This window comes from Saimiri boliviensis, chromosome X (genome assembly GCF_048565385.1).
Source record: "Saimiri boliviensis isolate mSaiBol1 chromosome X, mSaiBol1.pri, whole genome shotgun sequence".
Lineage (NCBI taxonomy): Eukaryota > Metazoa > Chordata > Mammalia > Primates > Cebidae > Saimiri > Saimiri boliviensis.
This window is the reverse complement of record NC_133470.1, coordinates 128,327,825-128,341,687: the sequence shown is the minus strand read 5'-3', so window position 1 is coordinate 128,341,687 and position 13,863 is coordinate 128,327,825. Positions and strand designations below refer to the sequence as shown.

At 35.3% G+C, this 13,863-nt stretch overlaps 1 protein-coding gene and 1 non-coding gene across 2 annotated transcripts in view; one reads left to right on the top strand and one right to left on the bottom strand.

The window, feature by feature from the left end:
• IL1RAPL2 (interleukin 1 receptor accessory protein like 2) overlaps nt 1-13,863 on the top strand; it is a 1,129,803-nt gene that overhangs the window by 1,028,480 nt on the left and 87,460 nt on the right. The window lies entirely within an intron of this gene.
• On the bottom strand, nt 10,508-10,614 carry LOC120362006 (U6 spliceosomal RNA). Its single transcript, XR_005578012.1, has one exon. It is a non-coding gene; the product is annotated as a U6 spliceosomal RNA (small nuclear RNA).

Sequence of the window (13,863 nt, the reverse complement as noted above, 5' to 3'; positions counted from 1 at the left end):
AAGCTGCAGCTCATAATTATTTGATTTTTTTGTGACTTTACCATGTTTCCAACAATATTTAAATAAATATAAGATTATTTATTTTTGTGAATTATGTAGATTCCAAAATAAATTAGAATGCAAAGCAGTGTGGGAGTTTCTTAACCTTGTACAAATAAGCAATAAAATATTTCCCACGTTGATTATTTCTCATTCAGTACTTTTTCCGGGATTCATTGGTTCAGGTTTTCTCTGTCTTCTGCACATGTGCTTATTATCCTCAAAGGATGTGAAAGGGGTAAACATTTCGTATTAATTATGTATAGAAAATCCTGGCTTGTCCCACCCACAACTTCATGGTACCCCATAGCCAAATACCTAAGATTTCATTTCTTAGAAGATAAACTCAAGCATCACATTGTCCTGGTCCTGCTGCATTTTTCTCTTCTTTCTCGACCCAAAGCAATTTTTCTAATTAATTTTAAAATTTTGAGATGACCATTTTACATTCATATGCAGGTATAATAAATAATTCAGAAAGATGCCATATACTCTTTACTCTGTTTTCCCCAGTAGTAAAATCTTCTAGAACTTATAACTATAATATAATCTCACAACCAGGATACTAACATTGATACAGTATAACACAGAACAGTGCTATCCTGACATAAATCCTTCATGTTATACTTTTATAGCAACACCCATTTCCCTTCCACCACTATCCCCATTTAATTCCTGGCAACCACTAAACCACTCTATTTTTGTAATTAGGTTATTTTGAGAATGTTAAATTTGTTTATTTTTCTAAAATTTTTACAGTGTTACATTTTACATTTAAGTTCTCAAACCATTTTGAATTATTTTCATTATATAACTTGTGAGACTTAGTTCAGGGTTCATTATTTTTTGCCTATGGATATCCAGTTTTTCTAGTATCATTTATTGAAAAGCCTATTTTCCCTCCATTGAAGTACTTACATATTTTTGTAAAAAATCAGCCGAGAATATTTGTGTGGCTCTGTTTCTGGGTTTTCTGTTCTCTTCCGCTTATCTATATGTATCTATCTGTCTACCACCACACAATCTTGAGGACTATAGCTATATAATAAATCTTGAAATCACATGGACTGATTTTCTTTTTTTTTTTGCAACATTGTTTTAGCTATTCTAAGTTCTTTGACTTTTCACATATATTTAGTGTAATCTTGTCTATATCTACAAAAAAATTTAACTGCAATTTTGATCGTAATGCATTAAACCTTTATATCAATTTGGAGTAAATTGACATCTTTACTATGTTGAGTCTTGCAATTCACAAACATACTGTGTCTCTCTATTTAATTAGATACTTTTAGATTCATTTCTTCAGTGTTTCATAGTTTTGGCACATAAGTCCAGCACGTTTTGTTAGGTTTACATCTAAGTACTTTATTTTTTGAATGATTGTAAATGATACTATATTTAAAATATTTTTGGTTTATATATATATATATATATATATATATATATATGTGTGTGTGTGTGTGTGTGTGTGTGTGTGTGTGTGTATTTTAATTTTACTTTAGGTTCTGGGGTATATGTGCAGGTCATGCAGGGTTGTTGCATAGGTGCATACATAACCAGGTGGTTTGCTGCCTCTATTCCCACTTTGACTATATCTGGCATGTCTCCCCATGTTATCCCTCCCCACCCCCCGCTCTCCTTCCCCTAGCCCCCCCAACTGTCCCCAGTGTGTGATTCTCCTCTCCCTGAGTCAATGTGTTCTCATTGTTCAACACCCACCTATGAGTGAGAACATGTGGTGTTTGGTTTTCTGTTCTTGTATCAGTTTGTTGAGAATGATGATTTCCAGATTCATCCAAGTTCTACAAAGGACACGAACTCATCATTTGTTATGGCTGCATAGTATTCCATGGTGTATTATGTGCCACATTTTCTTTGTCCAGTCTATCATTGATGGGCATTTTGGTTGGTTCCAGGTCTTGGTTATTGTACACAGGGCTGCAATGAACATACGTGTGCACGTGTCTTTATAGTAGAACAATTTATAGTTCTTTGGTTATATACCCAATAATGGGATTGCTGGCTCAAATGGAATTTCTATTTCTAGATCCTTGAGAAATCACCACACTGTCTTCCACAATGGTTGAACTAATTTACACTCCCACCAACTGTGTAAGAGTATTCCTATTTTTCCGTATCCTCTCCAGCATCTGTCATTTCCAGATTTTTTAATGTTCACCATTCTTTTTTTTTTTATTGCATTTTAGGTTTTGGGATACATGTGAAGAACATGCAAGATTGTTGCATAGGTACACACATGGCAGTGTGATTTGCTGCCTTCCTCCCCTTCACCTATATCTGGCGTTTCTCCCCATGCTATCTCTCCCCAACTCCCCACCCCCTGCTGTCCCTCCCCTATTTCCCCCCAACAGACCCCAGTGGGTAGTGCTCCCCTCCCTGTGCCCATGTGTTCTCATTGTTCAACAGCTGCCTATGAGTGAGAACATGCAGTGTTTAATTTTCTGCTCTTGTGTCAGTTTGCTGAGAATGATGGTTTCCAGGTTCATCCATGTCCCTAAAAAGGACATGAACTCATCGTTTTTGATGGCTGCATAATATTCCATGGTGTATATGTGCCACATTTTCCCTGTCCAGTCTATCATTGATGGGCATTTGGGTTGGTTCCAGGTCTTTGCTATTGTAATCAGTGCTGCAGTGAACATTCATGTGCATATGTCTTTATAGTAGAACGATTTATACTCCTGTGGATATATACCCATTAATGGGATTGCTGGGTCAAATGGAATTTCTATTTCTAGGTCCTTAAGGAATCACCACACTGTCTCCCACAATGGTTGAACTAGTTTACACTCCCACCAACAGTGTAAAAGGGTTCCTATTTCTCCACATCCTCTCCAGCATCTGTTGTCTCTAGATTTTTTAATGATCGCCATTCAAACTGGCGTGCGATGGTATCTCAATGTAGTTTTGATTTGCATTTCTCTAATGAGCAGTGATGATGAGCATTTTTTCATATGTTGGCCTCATGTATATTTTCTTTTGTAAAGTATCTGTTCATATCCTTTGCCCACTTTTGAACGGGCTTGTTTGTTTTTTTTCTTGTAAATCTGTTTTAGTTCTTTGTAAATTCTGGATATCAGCCCTTTGTCAGATGGGTAGACGGCAAAAATTTTTTCCCATTCTGTTGGTTGCCGATTCACTCTCATGACTATTTCTTTTGCCAGGCAGAAGCTGTGGAGTTTGATTAGGTCCCATTTGTCTATTTTGGCTTTTGTTGCCAATGCTTTTGGTGTTTTGGTCATGAAGTCCTTGCCTATGCCTATGTCCTGAATGGTTTTGCCTAGATTTTCTTCTAGGGTTTTTATGGTGTTAGGTCTTACGTTTAAGTCTTTAGTCCATCTGGAGTGAATTTTAGTGCATGAGATGGCATCTCAACGTGGTTTTGATTTGCATTTCTCTAATGACCAGTCATGATGAGCATTTTTTCATGTTCGTTGGCCTCATATATGTCTTCTTTTGAAAAGTGTCTGTTCATATCCTTTGCCCACTTTTGAATGGGGTTGTTTGTGTTTTTCTTGTATATCTGTTTTAGTTCTTTGTAGATTCTGGATATTAGCCCTTTGTCAGATGGGTAGACTGCAAAAATTTTTCCCATTCTGTTGGTTGCTGGTTTCCTCTAATGATGGTTTCTATTGCTGTACAGAAACTCTGAATTTTAATTAGATCCCATTTGTCTGTCTTGGCTTTTGTTGCCAATGCTTTTGGTGTTTCAGTCATGAAGTTCTTGCCTATGCCTATGTCCTGGATAGTTTTGCCTACATTTTCTTCTAGTGTTTTTATGGTGTTAGGTTTTATGTTTAAATCTTTAATCCATCTGGAGTTAATTTTAGTGTAAGGTGACAGTAAGTGGTCCAGTTTCTGCTTTCTGCACGTTGCTAGCCAGTTTTCCCAACACCATTTATTAAAGATGGAGTGCTTTCCCCATTGCTTGTTTTTGTCAGGTTTGTCAAAGATCAGATGGTTGTAGATGTGTGGTGTTGCTTCTGAGGCCTCTGTTCTGTTCCATTGGTCTATGTCTCGGTTTTGGTACCAGTACCATGCTGTTTTGATTACTGTAGACTTGTAGTATAGTTTGAAGTCCAGCAGTATAATGCCTCTGGCTTTGTTCTTTTTGCTTAGGATTGTCTTGCTATACAGACTCTCTTGTGATTCCATATGAAGTTTAAAGTGTTTTTTTCCAGTTCTGTGAAGAAGGTCATTGGTAGCTTTATGGGGATAGTGTTGAATCTATAAATTACTTTGGGCAGTATGGCCATTTTCGCAATATTGATTCTTTCTAACCATGAGCATGGAATGTTTTTCCATCTGTTTGTGTCCTCTCTTATTTCGTTGAGCAGTGGTTTGTAGTTCTCCTTGAAGAGTCCTTTACATCTTTTGTTAGTTGTATTCCTAGGTGTTTTATTCTCTTTGTAGCAATTATGAATGGGAGTTCAATCTTGATTTGTCTCTGTTTGTCTGTTAATGGTATATAGGAATGCTTGTGATTTCTGCACGTTGATTTTTGTATCCTGAGACTTTGCTGAAGTTGCTTATCAGTTTCAGATTTTGGGCTGAGACAATGAGTTCTTCTAAATATACAATCATGACGTTTGCAAATAGAGACAGTTTGACTTCCTCCTTTCCTAGTTGAATACCCTTTATTTCTTTTTCTTGCCTAATGGCTCTGGCTAGAACTTCCAATACTATATTGAATAGGAGTGGTGAGAGAAGGCATCCTTGTCTAGTGCCTGATTTCAGAGGGGATGCTTCCAGTTTTTGCCCATTCAGTATGATATTGGCTGTAGGTTTTTCGTAAATAACTTTTGTTGTTTTGAGATATGTTCCTTTGATACCCAGTTTATTGAGAGTTTTTAGCATAAAGTGCTGTTGAATTTTGTCTAAGGCCTTCTCTGCATCTATTGAGATAATCGTGTGGTTTTTGTCTTTGGTTCTGTTTATGTGATGGATTACGTTTATGGACTTGTGTATGTGGAACCAGCCTTGCATCCCCGAGATGAAACCTACTTGATCGTGATATATAAGCTTTTTTATGTGCTGTTGCATTCTGTTTGCCAGTATTTTATTGAAGATTTTTGTGTCAATGTTCATCATGAACATTGGCCTGAAGTTTTCTTTTTTAGTTGAGTCTTTGCCTGGTTTTGGTATCAGGATGATGTTGGTCTCATAAAATGAGTTAGGGAGAATTTCCTCTTTTTGTATTGTTTGATATAGTTTCAGAGGGAATGGAACCAGCTCCTCTTTTTATATCTGGTAGAATTTGGCTGTGAACCCATCTGGACCTGGACTTTTTTGGTTGGTAGGCTATTGATTGCTGCCTCAACTTCAGCTCTTGTTATTGGCCTATTCAGGGTTTCAACTTCCTCCCGATTTAGTCATGGTAGAGTAAAGTGTCCAGGAATTTATCCATTTCTTCCAGGTTTACTGGTTTATGTGCATAGAGCTGTTTGTAGTAATCTCTGATGGTAGTTTATATTTCTGTGGGATCAATGTTGATATCCCCTCTATCTTTTCTTATTGCATCTATTTGATTCTTCTCTCTTCTTTTTTATTAGTCTGGCTAGTGTCTATGTTGTTTATCTTTTCATAAAACCAGCACCTGGATTTATTTATTTTTTGAAGGGTTTTTGTGTGTGTGTCCCTATCTCCTTCAGTTTGGCTCTGATCTTAGTTATTTCCTGTCTTCTGCTAGCTTTTGAGGATTTGATCTTCCTCCTGTAGCTCTTTTAGTTTTGATAATAGGATGTCAATTTTAGATCTTTCCTTGTTTCTCATGTGGGCATTTATTGCTATAAATTTCCTTCTCAATACTACTTTAAAGGTGTCCCAGAGATTCTGGTAAGTTGTGTCTTCATTCTGATTGGTTTTGAAGGACTTCTTTATTTCTGTCTTTATTTCATTTTTTATCCAGTTGACACTCAGAAGCAAGTTGTTCAGTTTCAAAGTGATTGTGCGGATTTGAGTGTGTTTCTTAATCCTGAGTTCTAACCTGATTGTGCTGTGGTCTGATAGACTGCTATGATTTCCCTTCTTTTGCATTTGCTGAGGAGGGATTTGCTTCCAATTATGTGGTCAATTTTAGAGTAAGTGCGATGTGTTGCTAAGAAAAATGTATATCCTGTGGATTTGGGGTGGAGTGTTCTGTATGTGTCTATTAGATCCACTTGGTCCAGCTCTGTATTCAAATCCTGGATGTCCTTGCTAATTTTCTGTCTCATTGGTCTGTCTAATATTGACAGTGGAATTTTGAAGTCTCCCACTATTATTGTATCAAAGTCTAAAACTCGTTTTAGGGCATTAAAAACTTGCCTTATATATCTGGGTGCTCCTGTGTTGGATGCACATATATTTAGGATAGTATCTCTTCTTGTTGGATTGATCCTTTTATTATTATGTAATGTCCCTATTTGTCTCTTTTGATATTTGTTGGTTTGAAGTCTGTTTTATAAGAGACTAGGATTGCAACCCTTGCTGGTTTTTATATTTTTAATTGATGTCTGTGAATTGATTGCTTAATTTATAGAAATACAATTTATTATTGTATTCTTATATCCTGAAACACTGCTAAACTCTCTTATTAGTTCTAGGAGTCTTTTATATTTATATTTTATAGATTCCCTAGGATTTTCAACATAGGCATTATATGATCTGGAAATAAGAGCAGTTTTATTTCCTTCTTTCCAACATGCATGTATTTTATTTTATTGTCATGCTTTATTGCACTGGCCAAAATTTCCAGAAATATATTGAACAAGAGTAGTGATTTTCAGCTGTAGATAAGGGGTCATTTTGCTCTGTCTGCTTTAGGAAATTTGTCTTTGTTTTTAGTTTCCAGTTTAAATATAATGTGTCTTGGGATGGATTTCTTTGTGTTTATCCTGTTAGAAGTTCACCCAGCTTTTTTAATCTATAGGTTTATATTTACACCATGTATGGGATATTTTAGGCATTATTTCTTTGAGTACCAACATCAGTTCTTTTTCTACCCAGGACTCCAATGGCATGAATGTTAAACCTTTCGTTATAGTCACACAGGTTTTAGAGTATCTATTCATTTTTGTCTAGTATATTTTCTCTCTACTGGCCAGAATGAGTAATTACTATTCTATTTTCAATTCAGTGGTTTATTTAATCTTTCCATTCCATTCTGTTTTTGAGCCTATCTATTGAGCTTTCTATTTCAATTATTGTGCTTTTCAATTCTGAAATTGTCATTTGGTTCTTTACATTTCTAATACTTTGCTATGTCTGTCTATTACTATACTAAGGCTTCTTATTTTTAAACTTGATTCAAGTATGTTCATAGTTGTTTGCTTTTTTTTAATTTTGACTGTTGAACTGTCAGTTAATTTTAACATCTCTATCATCTTGATATTGTTATCCATTCTCTTTTCTCATTTATTTTGAGATTTTCCTATTTTGGGTATAACTACTAACTTCCAATTTAAACCTAAATGTTTTTGTACTATGTTCTTATTTAAACCTTCTATTTTGGCACATAGGTGGGAGTTCCAGGCTCTTCCATGGTTAACATTTTGGTGGAGGTGGCTTCATCGTCGCTTGGCAATTATGAAAGGCCTCTTCTGACAGAAACTCTTCGGTGGGTAGAGGGATGTCTCTTTACAGCTGAGTCTAGGTTGAAGTCTAGATTTCTCACATGGTGTCTCACATAGACACTGCAAAGGGGCAGGAGGAGTGTGATTCTCATTAACAACAATCAGGGATTAAAGTCTTAGCTTTCTATTTGGCCATCTCAGATACCATCCCAATGGGGTGCTAGACAACTTGTTACTGCATCCTAAGAGTGAATGTCTAGGCTCCCCAATTATCCTTTGCTGGCAAGGGCAGGGATGGTACCATATTTTTCTGTGATGTTTGTCTGGTCTATGACAATTATTGTCTAAAAGCTTTCTATTTTTCTAGGCTTCCCCTTTCTTAGTCTTTTAGATAGGAAGAGCAAGTCTTTGTTGGGCTTTTGCTGTCTGTGACTGTTGCCATTTCTGAGTTTCTGGCTTGTTCAGCAACAAGTCTGGGGTATATGAGACAGAAAGAAGACCCAGGGAACTAACCACAGTGTCATTTCTTGTGTCACTTTACACAACAGTGTAAAAGTGTTCATGTTTCTCTGCAACCTTGCCAGCGTCTGTTGTTTCTTGACTTTTTAATAATGGCCATTCTGACTGGTGTGACATGGTATCTCATTGTGTTTTGATTTGTACTTCTCTAATGATCAGTGATATTGAGCTTTCTTTCATACATTTGTTGGCTGCATGAATGTCTTCTTTTGAGAAGTGTTTGTTCTTGTTCTTTGCCTACTTTTTGATTTTGTTTTCTTTTGTTTTTATTTCATAAATTTGTTTATTTGTAGATATGGGATATTAGACTTTTGTCAAATGGATAGACTGCAAAATTTTTTTCCCATTCTGTAGGTTTCCTGTTCATTCTAATGATAGTTTCTTTTGCTGTGCAGAAGCTTTTTAATTAGATCCCATTTATCAATTTTTGCTTTCGTTGCAATTGCTTATGATGATTTTATCTTGATACCTTTGTTCATGCCTATGTCTTGAATGTTTTTTCCTAGATTTTCTTCTAGAATTTTTATACTTTTGGGATTTACATTTAAGTCTTTAATCCATCTTGAATTAATTTTTGAGTATGGTATGAGGAAGGGGTCCAGTTTCAATTTTGTGCAAATGGATAGCCAGTTCTCCCAGCACCATTTATTAAATGGGGGATTATTTCCCCATTGCTTCTTTTTGTGAAATTTGTCGAAGATCAGATGGTTGTAGATGTGCAACCTTATTTCTGAGTTTTCTATTCTGTTCCATTTGTCTGTGTCTGTTTTTGTATCATTACAATGCTGTTTTGTTATTGTAGCCTTATGGTAGCTACTGTAAATGAGCTCTAGTTTGGCCTGTGATATTTTCCAGAGTTTAAAGTCTGGTAGCGTGATGCCTCTAGCTTGTTCTTTTTGCTTAGGATTCTCATGGCTATATGGGCTCTTTTTGGTTCCATAAAAATTTTAAAATAGTTTCTTTTTTCTAATTCTGTGAAGAATGTCAGTGGTAGTTTAATGAGAATAGCATTGAATCCATAAATTACTTTGGGCAGTATGGCTATTTTCACAATATTGATTCTTCCTATCCATGAGCATGAAATATTTTTCATTTGTTTGTGTCCTCTCTGGTTTCCTTGAGCAGTGGATTGAAGTTCTCCTTGAAAAGGAACTTCACTTCCCTTGTTATCTGTATTCCTAGGTATTTTGTTCTTTTTGTAGCAATCATAAATGGTAGTTCATTCATGATTTGGCTCTCTGCTTGCCTGTTCTTGATGTATAGGAATGCTTGTGATTTATGCACATTGATTTTCTGTCCTGAGACTGCTGAAGTTGCTTATCAGCATAAGAAGTTTTTGGGCTGAGACAATGGGGTTTTCTAGATATAGGATCATGTTATCTGCAAACAAAAACATTTTGACTTCCTTCCTTCCTATTTGAATACCCTTGATTTATTTCTCTTGCCTGATTGCCCTGGCCAAAACTTCCAATGTTATGTTGAATATGAGTGGCAAGAGAGCACAAGACTTGTCTTGTGCTAGTTTTTCAAGGGAAATGCTTCCAGTTTTTGCCCATCCAGTATGATATTGGCTATGGGTTTGGCATAAATGGCTCTTATGATTTTGAGGTATGTTCCTTCAATACCTAATTTATTGAGAGTTTTTAACATGAAGGGATGTTGAATTTTATTGAAGGCCTTTTCTATATCTATTGAGATAATCATGTGGTTTTTGTTTTTAGATTTATTTATGTGATGAATTACGTTTATTGATTAGCATATGTTGAACCAGCCTTGTATCCCGAGAATGAATCCAACTTGATCGTGGTGGATAAGCTTTTGGATGTGCTTCTGCCAGTATTTTATTGAGAACTTTTACATTGATGTTCATCAGAGATATTGGCCTGAAGTTTTCCTTTTTTGTTGTATCTCTGCCAGATTTTGGTGTCAGGATGATGCTGGCCTCATAGAATGATCAGGGAGGGTTCCTTCCTTTTCAATTATTTGGAATAGTTTCAGAAGAAATGGTATCAACTCCTCTTTGTATATTTGGTGGAATTCAGCTGTAAATCCAACTGGTCCTGGGAGTTTTTTGGTTGGTAAACTATATATGATTGCCTCAATTTTGGAACTTGTTATTGGTCTATTCAAGGATTCAACCTCTTCCTGGTTCAGTCTTGGGAAGGTGTATAGTCCAGGAACTTATCAGTCTTGGGAGGGTGTATGTGTCCGGGAATTTATTCGTTTTCTCTAGATTTTCTACTTTATTTGCATAGAGCTCTTTATAGTATTCTCTGATGGTTGCTTATATTTCTCTGGGGTCAGTGGTGATATCACCTGTATCATTTTTTATTGTGTCTATTTTATTCTTTTCTCTTTTCTTCTTTATTACTAAAAATATGGAACACTTCATGAATTTGTGTGACTTCCTTGTGCAGGGGCCATGCTAATCTTCTCTGTATTGTACCAATTTTAGTATATGTGCTATCAAAGGGAGCACAGCATAAGCCTTCTAAAACAATTTTTAAAGATAAAAATTGTGTCCACCTGGGTACCTCTTCCACTGGTAAAAAGTAGTGAGCTCTTTTAAGATGACTGAAATATCACAGGCCAAACTAGAGCTCATTTATAGTAGCTTCCATCATGGTAGTTTGACTCAGGCTGTTGGTAATGCTAAATATTTTTTCCAGGCACCATTTCTCTTTTATTGCTTAGCTGGAAGGCAGGAGAGCTTTTCAGTCTCCCTGGTTGGACTGAGTTGATTATGAAGAGACCACAGAAAACATATCTTTTCCTTTATGGCGTCAGACTCAATAGAATCTACTTAGGGTCTATACACAAGCAAGCAAGATGGAGCTAATTAAATAGTGTAGGAAAAAGGTATTCCCTTGTACCTGATGATCCCCCTTTGGCAAAAGGGAATCTCTGTCACTTGAACATCTATGTCTCTAAAGGAACCTGCTAAAGGTTACTGCTATAAATATTAGGAAATTTGTTTTACCATTAGATTTTGCTTGATACTACAATTGCAGGGGCTGCTGCCCAAGGCACAAAAGTGTTAGATAAATGTCTTCTTCAATAATTACATATTAAAAACTGAACGTGTAACTACAAGACACCTTGTCAAAACTCAATAATAATTGCAAAGTAATTTCATTTTTCTCAACTAGTGCTAGTATATCAGAGAAACAGTTATACTAAATCATAATGCTTTGGTGACTACATATTTATTTACTAAATCATCAGGTATGACATAAAATTTCTTCTTAAATTATATTTAACAAGATACATAGTAATTTCATTATTTTCTGTTGTTCACTATGTGTAGTAAACATCCCATCTTTTAAAGTTGCAAGTGTCATTTGTGGTTGTTATTATTGTTGTTTTTGTTTATTACAAGTCTTTATTAACACTTGTGTTACGTTAAAAAGACACATTACTCTTTAATTGGATAATGTAAATAATTTAGTATAGTTTTGCCTTTCTGTTTCCAGCTTTGTATGTTGAAGATTTTTTAAAGTTGATAACTAGATGACAAGGGAAAATTGTCATTGAACACTGCCAGATAAAAGCAAATGTCACCAGTTCTAACAGTTGCCAAGAAATTGACCCTCTTTGCATGAAGTGTAAGCATTGGATCCCCTTGGACAAGTAAAACTTCTCTAACTTGATAGGATTATTTTATTCAATAAGCATTTATATATACTGCACATTCTAAAGCTTACACTACTTTGCTCATTCTGTGTTATTAAAACTTTTGTAATTTCCTCTAATCCTAATCACCAGGCTCTATAGAATAGGCAAAGAGAAATACTTGCATTAAGTTGCAGACAACATGAATAATTTGATTTTACAAAAGACAGAAAGTGATTATTTCTGGTAATCTTTATTTGAAATCAACCAGTTCAATACCAGGCAAACAGCATTGTTGACTCACTAAGCCAAGCTTTTTCAATCTCAGCACTATTGGCATTTAGGATCTGAAAGATTTTTTGTTAGAAAAAGGAGCTGTCCTCTGCTGTTTAGTAGTACACCACTGGCCTTTACCAGCTAAATACCAGTAGCATTTCCCACCAGTTGTGATGACTCAAAATGGCTCTAGACACTACCAAATGTACCCTAGGGGTCCAAAATTGTCCCCAGTATGTATACTCTATAAAAAGATTAAATGGAAATTTAAAATAATGTTTTGATGGAGATTTCAGAGTAGTCAAGTTCTACCATATATTAGCCTATTAATGAAGTAAAGCTATTCCAGGACAACATTTCCTGAGAAGAAAGCTGTATCCCCTGCCCATTTGTAGTTAAGTGCCAATAGTGAGTTTATGTCACCTCCGGATGCTTCCATTATTTGCCTAATATCAAAAGTATGTGTCCATTATCCTATGACTAGTAACTACAACCAAGAGATGCCGATAAATATGTAGGGAAAGATGTGAACAATAAATAAAGAGAATAAACACAAATAATACATAAATATTAGTCTGCAAGACTCAGTACTGATATAGCATATGAGTAATACATGAGCAATAAACTTTAAGAAAAATTTGTGAGTACATAGTAGGTGTATATATTATGAGGTATGTGAGATGTTTTGATACAGGCATGCAATGCATAATAATCACATCATCGAAAATAGGGTATCCATTCCCTCAAACATTTTTCCTTTGTGTTACAAACAATCCAGTTATATTCATTTAGTTATTTTAAAATGCACACTAAATTATTTTTTTTTGTAATCACCCTGTTGTGTTATCAAATACTAGGCCTTATTTATTCTATTTTTTTTTTTTTACCCATTAACCATCCCCATTCCCCCCAAGTGCCCATTACCCTTCCTAGGCTCTGTAAACCACTCTTCTACTCAGATGAACAATAAATTTAATGGAACTAAGAGACACTCACCCTGCATTTTATAGTAGACCTGGAGCTCATAGCTGTTCTTCAGGATATGAAGTCTATTACTACTGAATTTTTTGCCTTTTCCTGACTTTTGATTAGTCAATACTAGGAGTCAACAGTGTAATAGCCAAAGTTTAAGATAAAAAGTCTCTGACATTTGAAACTGCAACCCCATCTAATCCCTGTGGCGAGCCCTAAGAAGATACCAGGTCTTATCAAGAGTGACAACTCTCTTGTCTTTCTTTGGCAAGCTAGAGAGTAATAAAGGCTAATTTATATTGCATATAACTAAGATAAATTATAATTTTCTCTAACAATCAGAAACAATTTTAAATTATGTATGCACAACCAAGAAAACAATGGTGCATAAATAAAATAGGCAAGATATTATTTTGTTAGGGTATGGATTATAGCCTCCAAATATTGAAAGGAATGGCTTGCAGAAAAATTCCTCTTTTTTTTTTTTTTTTTTTTTTTTTTTTTTTACTACCATGTGATAGACAAAGTCATTTCTTAAATACTCTTTGCAGCTTCTAATCCCCGAGACTTGTTTGCTATGTGGAATCATAAAGAAAGATGGATGAACAACAAACTATGACACTATAATGACATTTGAGGCTCTACTTAAGTTATCATCCAAGTTATATGTCATGAAAGATCAAGCACTTCTTTTGTGAATACTTTTTATTAAATCACAAAATTCCTTAATAGGGTGAACATAACTAATTCTATGATCTAAACTCAGAAAGGTAACCAGGAATTAAATATCCTGTTAAAAGATCTTTTACAGAACAAGGTGAAATCACGACTTTCATAAAGACACGAAAATTGATTAAAGATTTATTTT